The 19,753-nt window shown below is 38.0% G+C and overlaps 20 non-coding genes across 20 annotated transcripts; 12 read left to right on the top strand and 8 right to left on the bottom strand.

Annotated features, from left to right (window-relative positions):
* Positions 1-326: 326 nt before the first annotated feature.
* On the bottom strand, positions 327-408 carry TRNAS-UGA (transfer RNA serine (anticodon UGA)). Its single transcript has one exon. It is a non-coding gene; the product is annotated as a tRNA-Ser (tRNA).
* Positions 409-531: 123 nt separating this feature from the next.
* On the top strand, positions 532-605 carry TRNAT-AGU (transfer RNA threonine (anticodon AGU)). The gene has a single exon. It is a non-coding gene; the product is annotated as a tRNA-Thr (tRNA).
* A 2,135-nt stretch (positions 606-2,740) lies between these two features.
* TRNAS-UGA (transfer RNA serine (anticodon UGA)) lies at positions 2,741-2,822 on the bottom strand. The gene has a single exon. It is a non-coding gene; the product is annotated as a tRNA-Ser (tRNA).
* A 123-nt stretch (positions 2,823-2,945) lies between these two features.
* On the top strand, positions 2,946-3,019 carry TRNAT-AGU (transfer RNA threonine (anticodon AGU)). The gene has a single exon. It is a non-coding gene; the product is annotated as a tRNA-Thr (tRNA).
* Positions 3,020-4,300: 1,281 nt separating this feature from the next.
* Positions 4,301-4,382, bottom strand: TRNAS-UGA (transfer RNA serine (anticodon UGA)). Its single transcript has one exon. It is a non-coding gene; the product is annotated as a tRNA-Ser (tRNA).
* Positions 4,383-4,505: 123 nt separating this feature from the next.
* Positions 4,506-4,579, top strand: TRNAT-AGU (transfer RNA threonine (anticodon AGU)). The gene has a single exon. It is a non-coding gene; the product is annotated as a tRNA-Thr (tRNA).
* A 1,281-nt stretch (positions 4,580-5,860) lies between these two features.
* Positions 5,861-5,942, bottom strand: TRNAS-UGA (transfer RNA serine (anticodon UGA)). Its single transcript has one exon. It is a non-coding gene; the product is annotated as a tRNA-Ser (tRNA).
* A 123-nt stretch (positions 5,943-6,065) lies between these two features.
* Positions 6,066-6,139, top strand: TRNAT-AGU (transfer RNA threonine (anticodon AGU)). The gene has a single exon. It is a non-coding gene; the product is annotated as a tRNA-Thr (tRNA).
* Positions 6,140-7,422: 1,283 nt separating this feature from the next.
* TRNAS-UGA (transfer RNA serine (anticodon UGA)) lies at positions 7,423-7,504 on the bottom strand. Its single transcript has one exon. It is a non-coding gene; the product is annotated as a tRNA-Ser (tRNA).
* A 123-nt stretch (positions 7,505-7,627) lies between these two features.
* Positions 7,628-7,701, top strand: TRNAT-AGU (transfer RNA threonine (anticodon AGU)). The gene has a single exon. It is a non-coding gene; the product is annotated as a tRNA-Thr (tRNA).
* A 1,486-nt stretch (positions 7,702-9,187) lies between these two features.
* Positions 9,188-9,261, top strand: TRNAT-AGU (transfer RNA threonine (anticodon AGU)). Its single transcript has one exon. It is a non-coding gene; the product is annotated as a tRNA-Thr (tRNA).
* Positions 9,262-10,747: 1,486 nt separating this feature from the next.
* TRNAT-AGU (transfer RNA threonine (anticodon AGU)) lies at positions 10,748-10,821 on the top strand. The gene has a single exon. It is a non-coding gene; the product is annotated as a tRNA-Thr (tRNA).
* A 1,486-nt stretch (positions 10,822-12,307) lies between these two features.
* On the top strand, positions 12,308-12,381 carry TRNAT-AGU (transfer RNA threonine (anticodon AGU)). Its single transcript has one exon. It is a non-coding gene; the product is annotated as a tRNA-Thr (tRNA).
* Positions 12,382-13,868: 1,487 nt separating this feature from the next.
* On the top strand, positions 13,869-13,942 carry TRNAT-AGU (transfer RNA threonine (anticodon AGU)). The gene has a single exon. It is a non-coding gene; the product is annotated as a tRNA-Thr (tRNA).
* A 1,486-nt stretch (positions 13,943-15,428) lies between these two features.
* TRNAT-AGU (transfer RNA threonine (anticodon AGU)) lies at positions 15,429-15,502 on the top strand. The gene has a single exon. It is a non-coding gene; the product is annotated as a tRNA-Thr (tRNA).
* Positions 15,503-16,784: 1,282 nt separating this feature from the next.
* TRNAS-UGA (transfer RNA serine (anticodon UGA)) lies at positions 16,785-16,866 on the bottom strand. The gene has a single exon. It is a non-coding gene; the product is annotated as a tRNA-Ser (tRNA).
* Positions 16,867-16,989: 123 nt separating this feature from the next.
* Positions 16,990-17,063, top strand: TRNAT-AGU (transfer RNA threonine (anticodon AGU)). The gene has a single exon. It is a non-coding gene; the product is annotated as a tRNA-Thr (tRNA).
* A 1,283-nt stretch (positions 17,064-18,346) lies between these two features.
* TRNAS-UGA (transfer RNA serine (anticodon UGA)) lies at positions 18,347-18,428 on the bottom strand. The gene has a single exon. It is a non-coding gene; the product is annotated as a tRNA-Ser (tRNA).
* A 688-nt stretch (positions 18,429-19,116) lies between these two features.
* Positions 19,117-19,198, bottom strand: TRNAS-UGA (transfer RNA serine (anticodon UGA)). Its single transcript has one exon. It is a non-coding gene; the product is annotated as a tRNA-Ser (tRNA).
* Positions 19,199-19,321: 123 nt separating this feature from the next.
* TRNAT-AGU (transfer RNA threonine (anticodon AGU)) lies at positions 19,322-19,395 on the top strand. Its single transcript has one exon. It is a non-coding gene; the product is annotated as a tRNA-Thr (tRNA).
* Positions 19,396-19,753: the final 358 nt, after the last annotated feature.

The following is a 19,753-nucleotide window of genomic DNA, read 5'->3' as shown; positions in this document are numbered from 1 at the left end:
TTTAAGGGACTATATACAGGAGTATGTGACAGAAAATAGTATTATAATTGACAGCAAGCAGAGATTTACTAAGGACAGAAGTTGTCCAACCAACCTGATTTGTTTTTATCAAGAGGAAAATAAAAGTCTGGACAAATGGGATGCTGTAGTTATAGTGATTTATACTCTAAATATTGCTCGCTTTTCAGAGTTGTAAGCCAGGGGCACAGCTGGAACCACTATTATTAATGTAATTAATCAGTGATAAAGAGGATGGAATTAAAATAACTCTTTCTATAGGTGACAAACTTTAATATGTTTCTGGAAGTTCTCTTCTTAAAATAGAACGTTGTGAACAGGACTTGAACCTGTGCAGGGGGACCCCATTGGATTTCAAATCCAACGCCTTAACCACTCGGCCATCACAACTTATGTACCCTGACTGTTAAGACTTCTGGCAACTACACCTAAGGGGCTAGCCTAAAATATGAAATCAGTCTTTTGCTCTGAACTGAGCTGAGTGGTAGGACACCGTGAGAAGAAAAGTGCTTTGGTGCTGTGGCTTAGTTGGTTAAAGCGCCTGTCTAGTAAACAGGAGATCCTGAGTTCAAATCTCAGCAGTGCCTTGCTATTTGTTGCTTTAGTTTATTCACTTGTTTATTATTTAAGTTTACATAACTAAAGTTTATGATGAATCAAATTCTTTATAGGCAATTAAAAATCTATCGGGTTTTTCATTGGTGACAGAGACCCCATGAATGTCATTGAGTTTTCTATAAGTAGTAAGTTCAATACAAAGTAATTATAGACCAGTAAGCTTAAAGGAACAGTGTCATCACAAATATTTTATTAATATGTTAAAGATGTTAGTGCCTTAATATAAACGTTTATTTTCATTTGTGTGTTTGTGTTTTACTGTTTCTTTTTTTCACACTTTTTTTTCCCTATGGGGGCTGCCATTTTTTGTTCCATTTCTGTGTGTGTCGATTAACGACACACACAGACATGGAATACGGCAGCCACAGTCCCATAGGGACTGCGAACGGCTCCCGTCCCATTGACTGCCGTGTACGGCGTCTGTGTGGGAACTGCGCATGCGCCGCTCCCACACAGTCCTATTCGAAATTGGCGCCGTCCGGCGCCATTTTCCTGTGGACCGGAAGTCGCGGCCGGACAGTAATATTACTACTTCCGGTCGCGGCTTCCGGACAAGTGCACATGGAACAGCGGCAGCAAAGGGAGCGGACGGGCCGCGGCGGCAGGAGCAGGTAAGCGATTTCAATGTATGTTAGTGTTTGTGTGTGTTTACTACTGCATGTAAACCTACTACACTGTGGGTTACCTCAAAAAATGGCGACGCACAGTGTAGCAGGTTAAACCTTTCAAACCCCTCGTTTATCCCGGCACTAGCCAGGATAAAGGAGGGAGGGATGCTGAGCGCTCACTAGAGCGATAGCTTTTAACCCAATGTTGCAATGCTGCAATTTTGGGAACTAGCTCCAAACAGCTCCATCTAGTGACCAAAAATGGGTAGTATTATAAATTTGAAAAAATTTATAATATTTCCTGACTCGCGAAAAAAATAAAAAAAATTTGAACAATGTTTTATCACCCACACACTAAATGTTTAAATTTTAAAAAAAAAACATGTTTTTGGGGCGACACCATGCCTTTAACATCCATTGTGGGAAAAACTTTTGAAGATCTCTTAAAGGGACTCTGTTACCAGTTTATCAGGTCCCTAACTCCTAACTAGTCTAATTGGTGCTTTGCTGCTGATAACTACAGGGTGATTTGTAGTAAAAAAAATGTTTATTATTTGCAAAATTATGAGCATTTTCTAAATATGTAATTTAGCCTTTATTAGACATCTGGGAGGTAACAGCAGCAATTCTCCTGAGGTGGAGCTAACTCTCAGCATCTGATGCTGTCCTATCAGCATGAAGTTGCTTCACACACATTGTGAAACTCAAGCTACAGGGAAGGAGGATCAATTCAAACAGCCATATCTCGGGCTGTGGGCCACCTAAAAAAGCAGATTTGGTGGCATTTGAAAGACTGGATTCTACTCTTTCATATGACACCAAAATCACAGTTCTAGCTGTGACAGAACCGAAGATATCACCTGTTGAAAACACAGTCGGGAATGGACGCAGTGTACTATATGATCACACTGTGTTGCTGGACAGGGAAGGGGGAGAAGTTGTATGCTGATTGGACAGCGTCATACAGAAAACATTAGCTGCCCAGAGTAAAAAGGAGTCATCTCCTATTTGGCTATTAGAGCTACATTAGTATATATAAATAAATGCTCATAACTTTGCAAATAAACGTTTTTAAAAAAAAAAAAACAAATCACACTGTAGTTATCAGCATCATAGCGCCTATTAGGCTAGTTAGGAAATTGGGAATTGATAAACTGGTGACAGAGTCCATTTAAGGGACTATATACAGGAGTATGTGACAGAAAATAGTATTATAATTGACAGCAAGCAGAGATTTACTAAGGACAGAAGTTGTCCAACCAACCTGATTTGTTTTTATCAAGAGGAAAATAAAAGTCTGGACAAATGGGATGCTGTAGTTATAGTGATTTATACTCTAAATATTGCTCGCTTTTCAGAGTTGTAAGCCAGGGGCACAGCTGGAACCACTATTATTAATGTAATTAATCAGTGATAAAGAGGATGGAATTAAAATAACTCTTTCTATAGGTGACAAACTTTAATATGTTTCTGGAAGTTCTCTTCTTAAAATAGAACGTTGTGAACAGGACTTGAACCTGTGCAGGGAGACCCCATTGGATTTCAAATCCAACGCCTTAACCACTCGGCCATCACAACTTATGTACCCTGCCTGTTAAGACTTCTGGCAACTACACCTAAGGGGCTAGCCTAAAATATGAAATAAGTCTTTTGCTCTGAACTGAGCTGAGTGGTAGGACACCGTGAGAAGAAAAGTGCTTTGGTGCTGTGGCTTAGTTGGTTAAAGCGCCTGTCTAGTAAACAGGAGATCCTGAGTTCAAATCTCAGCAGTGCCTTGCTATTTGTTGCTTTAGTTTATTCACTTGTTTATTATTTAAGTTTACATAACTAAAGTTTATGATGAATCAAATTCTTTATAGGCAATTAAAAATCTATCGGGTTTTTCATTGGTGACAGAGACCCCATGAATGTCATTGAGTTTTCTATAAGTAGTAAGTTCAATACAAAGTAATTATAGACCAGTAAGCTTAACATCCATTGTGGGAAAAACTTTTGAAGAGCTCTTAAAGGGACTCTGTTACCAGTTTATCAGGTCCCTAACTCCTAACTAGTCTAATTGGTGCTTTGCTGCTGATAACTACAGGGTGATTTGTAGTAAAAAAAATGTTTATTATTTGCAAAATTATGAGCATTTTCTAAATATGTAATTTAGCCTTTATTAGACATCTGGGAGGTAACAGCAGCAATTCTCCTGAGGTGGAGCTGACTCTCAGCATCTGATGCTGTCCTATCAGCATGAAGTTGCTTCACACACATTGTGAAACTCAAGCTACAGGGAAGGAGGATCAATTCAAACAGCCATATCTCGGGCTGTGGGCCACCTAAAAAAGCAGATTTGGTGGCATTTGAAAGACTGGATTCTACTCTTTCATATGACACCAAAATCACAGTTCTAGCTGTGACAGAACCGAAGATATCACCTGTTGAAAACACAGTCGGGAATGGACGCAGTGTACTATATGATCACACTGTGTTGCTGGACAGGGAAGGGGGAGAAGTTGTATGCTGATTGGACAGCGTCATACAGAAAACATTAGCTGCCCAGAGTAAAAAGGAGTCATCTCCTATTTGGCTATTAGAGCTACATTAGTATATATAAATAAATGCTCATAACTTTGCAAATAAACGTTTTTAAAAAAAAAAAAACAAATCACACTGTAGTTATCAGCATCATAGCGCCTATTAGGCTAGTTAGGAAATTGGGAATTGATAAACTGGTGACAGAGTCCATTTAAGGGACTATATACAGGAGTATGTGACAGAAAATAGTATTATAATTGACAGCAAGCAGAGATTTACTAAGGACAGAAGTTGTCCAACCAACCTGATTTGTTTTTATCAAGAGGAAAATAAAAGTCTGGACAAATGGGATGCTGTAGTTATAGTGATTTATACTCTAAATATTGCTCGCTTTTCAGAGTTGTAAGCCAGGGGCACAGCTGGAACCACTATTATTAATGTAATTAATCAGTGATAAAGAGGATGGAATTAAAATAACTCTTTCTATAGGTGACAAACTTTAATATGTTTCTGGAAGTTCTCTTCTTAAAATAGAACGTTGTGAACAGGACTTGAACCTGTGCAGGGAGACCCCATTGGATTTCAAATCCAACGCCTTAACCACTCGGCCATCACAACTTATGTACCCTGCCTGTTAAGACTTCTGGCAACTACACCTAAGGGGCTAGCCTAAAATATGAAATAAGTCTTTTGCTCTGAACTGAGCTGAGTGGTAGGACACCGTGAGAAGAAAAGTGCTTTGGTGCTGTGGCTTAGTTGGTTAAAGCGCCTGTCTAGTAAACAGGAGATCCTGAGTTCAAATCTCAGCAGTGCCTTGCTATTTGTTGCTTTAGTTTATTCACTTGTTTATTATTTAAGTTTACATAACTAAAGTTTATGATGAATCAAATTCTTTATAGGCAATTAAAAATCTATCGGGTTTTTCATTGGTGACAGAGACCCCATGAATGTCATTGAGTTTTCTATAAGTAGTAAGTTCAATACAAAGTAATTATAGACCAGTAAGCTTAACATCCATTGTGGGAAAAACTTTTGAAGAGCTCTTAAAGGGACTCTGTTACCAGTTTATCAGGTCCCTAACTCCTAACTAGTCTAATTGGTGCTTTGCTGCTGATAACTACAGGGTGATTTGTAGTAAAAAAAATGTTTATTATTTGCAAAATTATGAGCATTTTCTAAATATGTAATTTAGCCTTTATTAGACATCTGGGAGGTAACAGCAGCAATTCTCCTGAGGTGGAGCTGACTCTCAGCATCTGATGCTGTCCTATCAGCATGAAGTTGCTTCACACACATTGTGAAACTCAAGCTACAGGGAAGGAGGATCAATTCAAACAGCCATATCTCGGGCTGTGGGCCACCTAAAAAAGCAGATTTGGTGGCATTTGAAAGACTGGATTCTACTCTTTCATATGACACCAAAATCACAGTTCTAGCTGTGACAGAACCGAAGATATCACCTGTTGAAAACACAGTCGGGAATGGACGCAGTGTACTATATGATCACACTGTGTTGCTGGACAGGGAAGGGGGAGAAGTTGTATGCTGATTGGACAGCGTCATACAGAAAACATTAGCTGCCCAGAGTAAAAAGGAGTCATCTCCTATTTGGCTATTAGAGCTACATTAGTATATATAAATAAATGCTCATAACTTTGCAAATAAACGTTTTTTAAAAAAAACAAACAAATCACACTGTAGTTATCAGCATCATAGCGCCTATTAGGCTAGTTAGGAAATTGGGAATTGATAAACTGGTGACAGAGTCCATTTAAGGGACTATATACAGGAGTATGTGACAGAAAATAGTATTATAATTGACAGCAAGCAGAGATTTACTAAGGACAGAAGTTGTCCAACCAACCTGATTTGTTTTTATCAAGAGGAAAATAAAAGTCTGGACAAATGGGATGCTGTAGTTATAGTGATTTATACTCTAAATATTGCTCGCTTTTCAGAGTTGTAAGCCAGGGGCACAGCTGGAACCACTATTATTAATGTAATTAATCAGTGATAAAGAGGATGGAATTAAAATAACTCTTTCTATAGGTGACAAACTTTAATATGTTTCTGGAAGTTCTCTTCTTAAAATAGAACGTTGTGAACAGGACTTGAACCTGTGCAGGGAGACCCCATTGGATTTCAAATCCAACGCCTTAACCACTCGGCCATCACAACTTATGTACCCTGACTGTTAAGACTTCTGGCAACTACACCTAAGGGGCTAGCCTAAAATATGAAATCAGTCTTTTGCTCTGAACTGAGCTGAGTGGTAGGACACCGTGAGAAGAAAAGTGCTTTGGTGCTGTGGCTTAGTTGGTTAAAGCGCCTGTCTAGTAAACAGGAGATCCTGAGTTCAAATCTCAGCAGTGCCTTGCTATTTGTTGCTTTAGTTTATTCACTTGTTTATTATTTAAGTTTACATAACTAAAGTTTATGATGAATCAAATTCTTTATAGGCAATTAAAAATCTATCGGGTTTTTCATTGGTGACAGAGACCCCATGAATGTCATTGAGTTTTCTATAAGTAGTAAGTTCAATACAAAGTAATTATAGACCAGTAAGCTTAACATCCATTGTGGGAAAAACTTTTGAAGAGCTCTTAAAGGGACTCTGTTACCAGTTTATCAGGTCCCTAACTCCTAACTAGTCTAATTGGTGCTTTGCTGCTGATAACTACAGGGTGATTTGTAGTAAAAAAAATGTTTATTATTTGCAAAATTATGAGCATTTTCTAAATATGTAATTTAGCCTTTATTAGACATCTGGGAGGTAACAGCAGCAATTCTCCTGAGGTGGAGCTGACTCTCAGCATCTGATGCTGTCCTATCAGCATGAAGTTGCTTCACACACATTGTGAAACTCAAGCTACAGGGAAGGAGGATCAATTCAAACAGCCATATCTCGGGCTGTGGGCCACCTAAAAAAGCAGATTTGGTGGCATTTGAAAGACTGGATTCTACTCTTTCATATGACACCAAAATCACAGTTCTAGCTGTGACAGAACCGAAGATATCACCTGTTGAAAACACAGTCGGGAATGGACGCAGTGTACTATATGATCACACTGTGTTGCTGGACAGGGAAGGGGGAGAAGTTGTATGCTGATTGGACAGCGTCATACAGAAAACATTAGCTGCCCAGAGTAAAAAGGAGTCATCTCCTATTTGGCTATTAGAGCTACATTAGTATATATAAATAAATGCTCATAACTTTGCAAATAAACGTTTTTTTAAAAAAAAAAAAACAAATCACACTGTACTTATCAGCATCATAGCGCCTATTAGGCTAGTTAGGAAATTGGGAATTGATAAACTGGTGACAGAGTCCATTTAAGGGACTATATACAGGAGTATGTGACAGAAAATAGTATTATAATTGACAGCAAGCAGAGATTTACTAAGGACAGAAGTTGTCCAACCAACCTGATTTGTTTTTATCAAGAGGAAAATAAAAGTCTGGACAAATGGGATGCTGTAGTTATAGTGATTTATACTCTAAATATTGCTCGCTTTTCAGAGTTGTAAGCCAGGGGCACAGCTGGAACCACTATTATTAATGTAATTAATCAGTGATAAAGAGGATGGAATTAAAATAACTCTTTCTATAGGTGACAAACTTTAATATGTTTCTGGAAGTTCTCTTCTTAAAATAGAACGTTGTGAACAGGACTTGAACCTGTGCAGGGAGACACCATTGGATTTCAAATCCAACGCCTTAACCACTCGGCCATCACAACTTATGTACCCTGACTGTTAAGACTTCTGGCAACTACACCTAAGGGGCTAGCCTAAAATATGAAATCAGTCTTTTGCTCTGAACTGAGCTGAGTGGTAGGACACCGTGAGAAGAAAAGTGCTTTGGTGCTGTGGCTTAGTTGGTTAAAGCGCCTGTCTAGTAAACAGGAGATCCTGAGTTCAAATCTCAGCAGTGCCTTGCTATTTGTTGCTTTAGTTTATTCACTTGTTTATTATTTAAGTTTACATAACTAAAGTTTATGATGAATCAAATTCTTTATAGGCAATTAAAAATCTATCGGGTTTTTCATTGGTGACAGAGACCCCATGAATGTCATTGAGTTTTCTATAAGTAGTAAGTTCAATACAAAGTAATTATAGACCAGTAAGCTTAACATCCATTGTGGGAAAAACTTTTGAAGAGCTCTTAAAGGGACTCTGTTACCAGTTTATCAGGTCCCTAACTCCTAACTAGTCTAATTGGTGCTTTGCTGCTGATAACTACAGGGTGATTTGTAGTAAAAAAAATGTTTATTATTTGCAAAATTATGAGCATTTTCTAAATATGTAATTTAGCCTTTATTAGACATCTGGGAGGTAACAGCAGCAATTCTCCTGAGGTGGAGCTGACTCTCAGCATCTGATGCTGTCCTATCAGCATGAAGTTGCTTCACACACATTGTGAAACTCAAGCTACAGGGAAGGAGGATCAATTCAAACAGCCATATCTCGGGCTGTGGGCCACCTAAAAAAGCAGATTTGGTGGCATTTGAAAGACTGGATTCTACTCTTTCATATGACACCAAAATCACAGTTCTAGCTGTGACAGAACCGAAGATATCACCTGTTGAAAACACAGTCGGGAATGGACGCAGTGTACTATATGATCACACTGTGTTGCTGGACAGGGAAGGGGGAGAAGTTGTATGCTGATTGGACAGCGTCATACAGAAAACATTAGCTGCCCAGAGTAAAAAGGAGTCATCTCCTATTTGGCTATTAGAGCTACATTAGTATATATAAATAAATGCTCATAACTTTGCAAATAAACGTTTTTTTAAAAAAAACAACAAATCACACTGTAGTTATCAGCATCATAGCGCCTATTAGGCTAGTTAGGAAATTGGGAATTGATAAACTGGTGACAGAGTCCATTTAAGGGACTATATACAGGAGTATGTGACAGAAAATAGTATTATAATTGACAGCAAGCAGAGATTTACTAAGGACAGAAGTTGTCCAACCAACCTGATTTGTTTTTATCAAGAGGAAAATAAAAGTCTGGACAAATGGGATGCTGTAGTTATAGTGATTTATACTCTAAATATTGCTCGCTTTTCAGAGTTGTAAGCCAGGGGCACAGCTGGAACCACTATTATTAATGTAATTAATCAGTGATAAAGAGGATGGAATTAAAATAACTCTTTCTATAGGTGACAAACTTTAATATGTTTCTGGAAGTTCTCTTCTTAAAATAGAACGTTGTGAACAGGACTTGAATCTGTGCAGGGGGACCTCATTGGATTTCAAATCCAACGCCTTAACCACTCGGCCATCACAACTTATGTACCCTGACTGTTAAGACTTCTGGCAACTACACCTAAGGGGCTAGCCAAAAATATGAGATCAGTCTTTTGCTCTGAACTGAGCTGTGTGGTAGGACACCGTGAGAAGAAAAGTGCTTTGGTGCTGTGGCTTAGTTGGTTAAAGCACCTGTCTAGTAAACAGGAGATCCTGAGTTCAAATCTCAGCAGTGCCTTGCTATTTGTTGCTTTAGTTTATTCACTTGTTTATTATTTAAGCTTACATAACTAAAGTATATGATGAATCAAATTCTTTATAGGCAATTAAAAATCTATCGGGTTTTTCATTGGTGACAGAGACCCCATGAATGTCATTGAGTTTTCTATAAGTAGTAAGTTCAATACAAAGTAATTATAGACCAGTAAGCTTAACATCCATTGTGGGAAAAACTTTTGAAGAGCTCTTAAAGGGACTCTGTTACCAGTTTATCAGGTCCCTAACTCCTAACTAGTCTAATTGGTGCTTTGCTGCTGATATCTACAGGGTGATTTGTAGTAAAAAAAATGTTTATTATTTGCAAAATTATGAGCATTTTCTAAATATGTAATTTAGCCTTTATTAGACATCTGGGAGGTAACAGCAGCAATTCTCCTGAGGTGGAGCTGACTCTCAGCATCTGATGCTGTCCTATCAGCATGAAGTTGCTTCACACACATTGTGAAACTCAAGCTACAGGGAAGGAGGATCAATTCAAACAGCCATATCTCGGGCTGTGGGCCACCTAAAAAAGCAGATTTGGTGGCATTTGAAAGACTGGATTCTACTCTTTCATATGACACCAAAATCACAGTTCTAGCTGTGACAGAACCGAAGATATCACCTGTTGAAAACACAGTCGGGAATGGACGCAGTGTACTATATGATCACACTGTGTTGCTGGACAGGGAAGGGGGAGAAGTTGTATGCTGATTGGACAGCGTCATACAGAAAACATTAGCTGCCCAGAGTAAAATGGAGTCATCTCCTATTTGGCTATTAGAGCTACATTAGTATATATAAATAAATGCTCATAACTTTGCAAATAAACGTTTTTTTAAAAAAAACAACAAATCACACTGTAGTTATCAGCATCATAGCGCCTATTAGGCTAGTTAGGAAATTGGGAATTGATAAACTGGTGACAGAGTCCATTTAAGGGACTATATACAGGAGTATGTGACAGAAAATAGTATTATAATTGACAGCAAGCAGAGATTTACTAAGGACAGAAGTTGTCCAACCAACCTGATTTGTTTTTATCAAGAGGAAAATAAAAGTCTGGACAAATGGGATGCTGTAGTTATAGTGATTTATACTCTAAATATTGCTCGCTTTTCAGAGTTGTAAGCCAGGGGCACAGCTGGAACCACTATTATTAATGTAATTAATCAGTGATAAAGAGGATGGAATTAAAATAACTCTTTCTATAGGTGACAAACTTTAATATGTTTCTGGAAGTTCTCTTCTTAAAATAGAACGTTGTGAACAGGACTTGAATCTGTGCAGGGGGACCTCATTGGATTTCAAATCCAACGCCTTAACCACTCGGCCATCACAACTTATGTACCCTGACTGTTAAGACTTCTGGCAACTACACCTAAGGGGCTAGCCAAAAATATGAGATCAGTCTTTTGCTCTGAACTGAGCTGTGTGGTAGGACACCGTGAGAAGAAAAGTGCTTTGGTGCTGTGGCTTAGTTGGTTAAAGCACCTGTCTAGTAAACAGGAGATCCTGAGTTCAAATCTCAGCAGTGCCTTGCTATTTGTTGCTTTAGTTTATTCACTTGTTTATTATTTAAGCTTACATAACTAAAGTATATGATGAATCAAATTCTTTATAGGCAATTAAAAATCTATCGGGTTTTTCATTGGTGACAGAGACCCCATGAATGTCATTGAGTTTTCTATAAGTAGTAAGTTCAATACAAAGTAATTATAGACCAGTAAGCTTAACATCCATTGTGGGAAAAACTTTTGAAGAGCTCTTAAAGGGACTCTGTTACCAGTTTATCAGGTCCCTAACTCCTAACTAGTCTAATTGGTGCTTTGCTGCTGATATCTACAGGGTGATTTGTAGTAAAAAAAATGTTTATTATTTGCAAAATTATGAGCATTTTCTAAATATGTAATTTAGCCTTTATTAGACATCTGGGAGGTAACAGCAGCAATTCTCCTGAGGTGGAGCTGACTCTCAGCATCTGATGCTGTCCTATCAGCATGAAGTTGCTTCACACACATTGTGAAACTCAAGCTACAGGGAAGGAGGATCAATTCAAACAGCCATATCTCGGGCTGTGGGCCACCTAAAAAAGCAGATTTGGTGGCATTTGAAAGACTGGATTCTACTCTTTCATATGACACCAAAATCACAGTTCTAGCTGTGACAGAACCGAAGATATCACCTGTTGAAAACACAGTCGGGAATGGACGCAGTGTACTATATGATCACACTGTGTTGCTGGACAGGGAAGGGGGAGAAGTTGTATGCTGATTGGACAGCGTCATACAGAAAACATTAGCTGCCCAGAGTAAAAAGGAGTCATCTCCTATTTGGCTATTAGAGCTACATTAGTATATATAAATAAATGCTCATAACTTTGCAAATAAACGTTTTTTTAAAAAAAACAACAAATCACACTGTAGTTATCAGCATCATAGCGCCTATTAGGCTAGTTAGGAAATTGGGAATTGATAAACTGGTGACAGAGTCCATTTAAGGGACTATATACAGGAGTATGTGACAGAAAATAGTATTATAATTGACAGCAAGCAGAGATTTACTAAGGACAGAAGTTGTCCAACCAACCTGATTTGTTTTTATCAAGAGGAAAATAAAAGTCTGGACAAATGGGATGCTGTAGTTATAGTGATTTATACTCTAAATATTGCTCGCTTTTCAGAGTTGCAAGCCAGGGGCACAGCTGGAACCACTATTATTAATGTAATTAATCAGTGATAAAGAGGATGGAATTAAAATAACTCTTTCTATAGGTGACAAACTTTAATATGTTTCTGGAAGTTCTCTTCTTAAAATAGAACGTTGTGAACAGGACTTGAATCTGTGCAGGGGGACCTCATTGGATTTCAAATCCAACGCCTTAACCACTCGGCCATCACAACTTATGTACCCTGACTGTTAAGACTTCTGGCAACTACACCTAAGGGGCTAGCCAAAAATATGAGATCAGTCTTTTGCTCTGAACTGAGCTGTGTGGTAGGACACCGTGAGAAGAAAAGTGCTTTGGTGCTGTGGCTTAGTTGGTTAAAGCACCTGTCTAGTAAACAGGAGATCCTGAGTTCAAATCTCAGCAGTGCCTTGCTATTTGTTGCTTTAGTTTATTCACTTGTTTATTATTTAAGCTTACATAACTAAAGTATATGATGAATCAAATTCTTTATAGGCAATTAAAAATCTATCGGGTTTTTCATTGGTGACAGAGACCCCATGAATGTCATTGAGTTTTCTATAAGTAGTAAGTTCAATACAAAGTAATTATAGACCAGTAAGCTTAACATCCATTGTGGGAAAAACTTTTGAAGAGCTCTTAAAGGGACTCTGTTACCAGTTTATCAGGTCCCTAACTCCTAACTAGTCTAATTGGTGCTTTGCTGCTGATAACTACAGGGTGATTTGTAGTAAAAAAAAATGTTTATTATTTGCAAAATTATGAGCATTTTCTATATATGTAATTTAGTCTTTATTAGACATCTGGGAGGTAAAAGCAGCAATTCTCCTGAGGTGGAGCTGACTCTCAGCATCTGATGCTGTCCTATCAGCATGAAGTTGCTTCACACACATTGTGAAACTCAAGCTACAGGGAAGGAGGATCAATTCAAACAGCCATATCTCGGGCTGTGGGCCACCTAAAAAAGCAGATTTGGTGGCATTTGAAAGACTGGATTCTACTCTTTCATATGACACCAAAATCACAGTTCTAGCTGTGACAGAACCGAAGATATCACCTGTTGAAAACACAGTCGGGAATGGACGCAGTGTACTATATGATCACACTGTGTTGCTGGACAGGGAAGGGGGAGAAGTTGTATGCTGATTGGACAGCGTCATACAGAAAACATTAGCTGCCCAGAGTAAAAAGGAGTCATCTCCTATTTGGCTATTAGAGCTACATTAGTATATATAAATAAATGCTCATAACTTTGCAAATAAACGTTTTAAAAAAAAAAAAAACAAATCACACTGTAGTTATCAGCATCATAGCGCCTATTAGGCTAGTTAGGAAATTGGGAATTGATAAACTGGTGACAGAGTCCATTTAAGGGACTATATACAGGAGTATGTGACAGAAAATAGTATTATAATTGACAGCAAGCAGAGATTTACTAAGGACAGAAGTTGTCCAACCAACCTGATTTGTTTTTATCAAGAGGAAAATAAAAGTCTGGACAAATGGGATGCTGTAGTTATAGTGATTTATACTCTAAATATTGCTCGCTTTTCAGAGTTGTAAGCCAGGGGCACAGCTGGAACCACTATTATTAATGTAATTAATCAGTGATAAAGAGGATGGAATTAAAATAACTCTTTCTATAGGTGACAAACTTTAATATGTTTCTGGAAGTTCTCTTCTTAAAATAGAACGTTGTGAACAGGACTTGAATCTGTGCAGGGGGACCTCATTGGATTTCAAATCCAACGCCTTAACCACTCGGCCATCACAACTTATGTACCCTGACTGTTAAGACTTCTGGCAACTACACCTAAGGGGCTAGCCAAAAATATGAGATCAGTCTTTTGCTCTGAACTGAGCTGTGTGGTAGGACACCGTGAGAAGAAAAGTGCTTTGGTGCTGTGGCTTAGTTGGTTAAAGCACCTGTCTAGTAAACAGGAGATCCTGAGTTCAAATCTCAGCAGTGCCTTGCTATTTGTTGCTTTAGTTTATTCACTTGTTTATTATTTAAGCTTACATAACTAAAGTATATGATGAATCAAATTCTTTATAGGCAATTAAAAATCTATCGGGTTTTTCATTGGTGACAGAGACCCCATGAATGTCATTGAGTTTTCTATAAGTAGTAAGTTCAATACAAAGTAATTATAGACCAGTAAGCTTAACATCCATTGTGGGAAAAACTTTTGAAGAGCTCTTAAAGGGACTCTGTTACCAGTTTATCAGGTCCCTAACTCCTAACTAGTCTAATTGGTGCTTTGCTGCTGATATCTACAGGGTGATTTGTAGTAAAAAAAATGTTTATTATTTGCAAAATTATGAGCATTTTCTAAATATGTAATTTAGCCTTTATTAGACATCTGGGAGGTAACAGCAGCAATTCTCCTGAGGTGGAGCTGACTCTCAGCATCTGATGCTGTCCTATCAGCATGAAGTTGCTTCACACACATTGTGAAACTCAAGCTACAGGGAAGGAGGATCAATTCAAACAGCCATATCTCGGGCTGTGGGCCACCTAAAAAAGCAGATTTGGTGGCATTTGAAAGACTGGATTCTACTCTTTCATATGACACCAAAATCACAGTTCTAGCTGTGACAGAACCGAAGATATCACCTGTTGAAAACACAGTCGGGAATGGACGCAGTGTACTATATGATCACACTGTGTTGCTGGACAGGGAAGGGGGAGAAGTTGTATGCTGATTGGACAGCGTCATACAGAAAACATTAGCTGCCCAGAGTAAAAAGGAGTCATCTCCTATTTGGCTATTAGAGCTACATTAGTATATATAAATAAATGCTCATAACTTTGCAAATAAACGTTTTTTTAAAAAAAAAAACAAATCACACTGTAGTTATCAGCATCATAGCGCCTATTAGGCTAGTTAGGAAATTGGGAATTGATAAACTGGTGACAGAGTCCATTTAAGGGACTATATACAGGAGTATGTGACAGAAAATAGTATTATAATTGACAGCAAGCAGAGATTTACTAAGGACAGAAGTTGTCCAACCAACCTGATTTGTTTTTATCAAGAGGAAAATAAAAGTCTGGACAAATGGGATGCTGTAGTTATAGTGATTTATACTCTAAATATTGCTCGCTTTTCAGAGTTGCAAGCCAGGGGCACAGCTGGAACCACTATTATTAATGTAATTAATCAGTGATAAAGAGGATGGAATTAAAATAACTCTTTCTATAGGTGACAAACTTTAATATGTTTCTGGAAGTTCTCTTCTTAAAATAGAACGTTGTGAACAGGACTTGAATCTGTGCAGGGGGACCTCATTGGATTTCAAATCCAACGCCTTAACCACTCGGCCATCACAACTTATGTACCCTGACTGTTAAGACTTCTGGCAACTACACCTAAGGGGCTAGCCAAAAATATGAGATCAGTCTTTTGCTCTGAACTGAGCTGTGTGGTAGGACACCGTGAGAAGAAAAGTGCTTTGGTGCTGTGGCTTAGTTGGTTAAAGCACCTGTCTAGTAAACAGGAGATCCTGAGTTCAAATCTCAGCAGTGCCTTGCTATTTGTTGCTTTAGTTTATTCACTTGTTTATTATTTAAGCTTACATAACTAAAGTATATGATGAATCAAATTCTTTATAGGCAATTAAAAATCTATCGGGTTTTTCATTGGTGACAGAGACCCCATGAATGTCATTGAGTTTTCTATAAGTAGTAAGTTCAATACAAAGTAATTATAGACCAGTAAGCTTAACATCCATTGTGGGAAAAACTTTTGAAGAGCTCTTAAAGGGACTCTGTTACCAGTTTATCAGGTCCCTAACTCCTAACTAGTCTAATTGGTGCTTTGCTGCTGATAACTACAGGGTGATTTGTAGTAAAAAAAAATGTTTATTATTTGCAAAATTATGAGCATTTTCTATATATGTAATTTAGTCTTTATTAGACATCTGGGAGGTAAAAGCAGCAATTCTCCTGAGGTGGAGCTGACTCTCAGCATCTGATGCTGTCCTATCAGCATGAAGTTGCTTCACACACATTGTGAAACTCAAGCTACAGGGAAGGAGGATCAATTCAAACAGCCATATCTCGGGCTGTGGGCCACCTAAAAAAGCAGATTTGGTGGCATTTGAAAGACTGGATTCTACTCTTTCATATGACACCAAAATCACAGTTCTAGCTGTGACAGAACCGAAGATATCACCTGTTGAAAACACAGTCGGGAATGGACGCAGTGTACTATATGATCACACTGTGTTGCTGGACAGGGAAGGGGGAGAAGTTGTATGCTGATTGGACAGCGTCATACAGAAAACATTAGCTGCCCAGAGTAAAAAGGAGTCATCTCCTATTTGGCTATTAGAGCTACATTAGTATATATAAATAAATGCTCATAACTTTGCAAATAAACGTTTTTAAAAAAAAAAAAACAAATCACACTGTAGTTATCAGCATCATAGCGCCTATTAGGCTAGTTAGGAAATTGGGAATTGATAAACTGGTGACAGAGTCCATTTAAGGGACTATATACAGGAGTATGTGACAGAAAATAGTATTATAATTGACAGCAAGCAGAGATTTACTAAGGACAGAAGTTGTCCAACCAACCTGATTTGTTTTTATCAAGAGGAAAATAAAAGTCTGGACAAATGGGATGCTGTAGTTATAGTGATTTATACTCTAAATATTGCTCGCTTTTCAGAGTTGTAAGCCAGGGGCACAGCTGGAACCACTATTATTAATGTAATTAATCAGTGATAAAGAGGATGGAATTAAAATAACTCTTTCTATAGGTGACAAACTTTAATATGTTTCTGGAAGTTCTCTTCTTAAAATAGAACGTTGTGAACAGGACTTGAACCTGTGCAGGGGGACCCCATTGGATTTCAAATCCAACGCCTTAACCACTCGGCCATCACAACTTATGTACCCTGACTGTTAAGACTTCTGGCAACTACACCTAAGGGGCTAGCCTAAAATATGAAATCAGTCTTTTGCTCTGAACTGAGCTGAGTGGTAGGACACCGTGAGAAGAAAAGTGCTTTGGTGCTGTGGCTTAGTTGGTTAAAGCGCCTGTCTAGTAAACAGGAGATCCTGAGTTCAAATCTCAGCAGTGCCTTGCTATTTGTTGCTTTAGTTTATTCACTTGTTTATTATTTAAGTTTACATAACTAAAGTTTATGATGAATCAAATTCTTTATAGGCAATTAAAAATCTATCGGGTTTTTCATTGGTGACAGAGACCCCATGAATGTCATTGAGTTTTCTATAAGTAGTAAGTTCAATACAAAGTAATTATAGACCAGTAAGCTTAACATCCATTGTGGGAAAAACTTTTGAAGAGCTCTTAAAGGGACTCTGTTACCAGTTTATCAGGTCCCTAACTCCTAACTAGTCTAATTGGTGCTTTGCTGCTGATAACTACAGGGTGATTTGTAGTAAAAAAAATGTTTATTATTTGCAAAATTATGAGCATTTTCTAAATATGTAATTTAGCCTTTATTAGACATCTGGGAGGTAACAGCAGCAATTCTCCTGAGGTGGAGCTGACTCTCAGCATCTGATGCTGTCCTATCAGCATGAAGTTGCTTCACACACATTGTGAAACTCAAGCTACAGGGAAGGAGGATCAATTCAAACAGCCATATCTCGGGCTGTGGGCCACCTAAAAAAGCAGATTTGGTGGCATTTGAAAGACTGGATTCTACTCTTTCATATGACACCAAAATCACAGTTCTAGCTGTGACAGAACCGAAGATATCACCTGTTGAAAACACAGTCGGGAATGGACGCAGTGTACTATATGATCACACTGTGTTGCTGGACAGGGAAGGGGGAGAAGTTGTATGCTGATTGGACAGCGTCATACAGAAAACATTAGCTGCCCAGAGTAAAAAGGAGTCATCTCCTATTTGGCTATTAGAGCTACATTAGTATATATAAATAAATGCTCATAACTTTGCAAATAAACGTTTTTTTAAAAAAAAAAAAACAAATCACACTGTACTTATCAGCATCATAGCGCCTATTAGGCTAGTTAGGAAATTGGGAATTGATAAACTGGTGACAGAGTCCATTTAAGGGACTATATACAGGAGTATGTGACAGAAAATAGTATTATAATTGACAGCAAGCAGAGATTTACTAAGGACAGAAGTTGTCCAACCAACCTGATTTGTTTTTATCAAGAGGAAAATAAAAGTCTGGACAAATGGGATGCTGTAGTTATAGTGATTTATACTCTAAATATTGCTCGCTTTTCAGAGTTGTAAGCCAGGGGCACAGCTGGAACCACTATTATTAATGTAATTAATCAGTGATAAAGAGGATGGAATTAAAATAACTCTTTCTATAGGTGACAAACTTTAATATGTTTCTGGAAGTTCTCTTCTTAAAATAGAACGTTGTGAACAGGACTTGAACCTGTGCAGGGAGACACCATTGGATTTCAAATCCAACGCCTTAACCACTCGGCCATCACAACTTATGTACCCTGACTGTTAAGACTTCTGGCAACTACACCTAAGGGGCTAGCCTAAAATATGAAATCAGTCTTTTGCTCTGAACTGAGCTGAGTGGTAGGACACCGTGAGAAGAAAAGTGCTTTGGTGCTGTGGCTTAGTTGGTTAAAGCGCCTGTCTAGTAAACAGGAGATCCTGAGTTCATAGGAGTCATCTCCTATTTGGCTATTAGAGCTACATTAGTATATATAAATAAATGCTCATAACTTTGCAAATAAACGTTTTGAAAAAAAAAACAAAACAAATCATACTGTAGTTATCAGCATCATAGCGCCTATTAGGCTAGTTAGGAAATTGGGAATTGATAAACTGGTGACAGAGTCCATTTAAGGGACTATATACAGGAGTATGTGACAGAAAATAGTATTATAATTGACAGCAAGCAGAGATTTACTAAGGACAGAAGTTGTCCAACCAACCTGATTTGTTTTTATCAAGAGGAAAATAAAAGTCTGGACAAATGGGATGCTGTAGTTATAGTGATTTATACTCTAAATATTGCTCGCTTTTCAGAGTTGTAAGCCAGGGGCACAGCTGGAACCACTATTATTAATGTAATTAATCAGTGATAAAGAGGATGGAATTAAAATAACTCTTTCTATAGGTGACAAACTTTAATATGTTTCTGGAAGTTCTCTTCTTAAAATAGAACGTTGTGAACAGGACTTGAACCTGTGCAGGGAGACACCATTGGATTTCAAATCCAACGCCTTAACCACTCGGCCATCACAACTTATGTACCCTGACTGTTAAGACTTCTGGCAACTACACCTAAGGGGCTAGCCTAAAATATGAAATCAGTCTTTTGCTCTGAACTGAGCTGTGTGGTAGGACACCGTGAGAAGAAAAGTGCTTTGGTGCTGTGGCTTAGTTGGTTAAAGCGCCTGTCTAGTAAACAGGAGATCCTGAGTTCAAATCTCAGCAGTGCCTTGCTATTTGTTGCTTTAGTTTATTCACTTGTTTATTATTTAAGTTTACATAACTAAAGTTTATGATGAATCAAATTCTTTATAGGCAATTAAAAATCTATCGGGTTTTTCATTGGTGACAGAGACCCCATGAATGTCATTGAGTTTTCTATAAGTAGTAAGTTCAATACAAAGTAATTATAGACCAGTAAGCTTAACATCCATTGTGGGAAAAACTTTTGAAGAGCTCTTAAAGGGACTCTGTTACCAGTTTATCAGGTCCCTAACTCCTAACTAGTCTAATTGGTGCTTTGCTGCTGATAACTACAGGGTGATTTGTAGTAAAAAAAATGTTTATTATTTGCAAAATTATGAGCATT

Source organism: Rhinoderma darwinii, chromosome 3 (assembly GCF_050947455.1).
Source record: "Rhinoderma darwinii isolate aRhiDar2 chromosome 3, aRhiDar2.hap1, whole genome shotgun sequence".
Taxonomy (NCBI): Eukaryota; Metazoa; Chordata; class Amphibia; order Anura; family Rhinodermatidae; genus Rhinoderma; species Rhinoderma darwinii.
The sequence above is the reverse complement of the archived record's forward strand: the minus strand, read 5'-3'. Positions and strand labels throughout refer to the sequence as shown.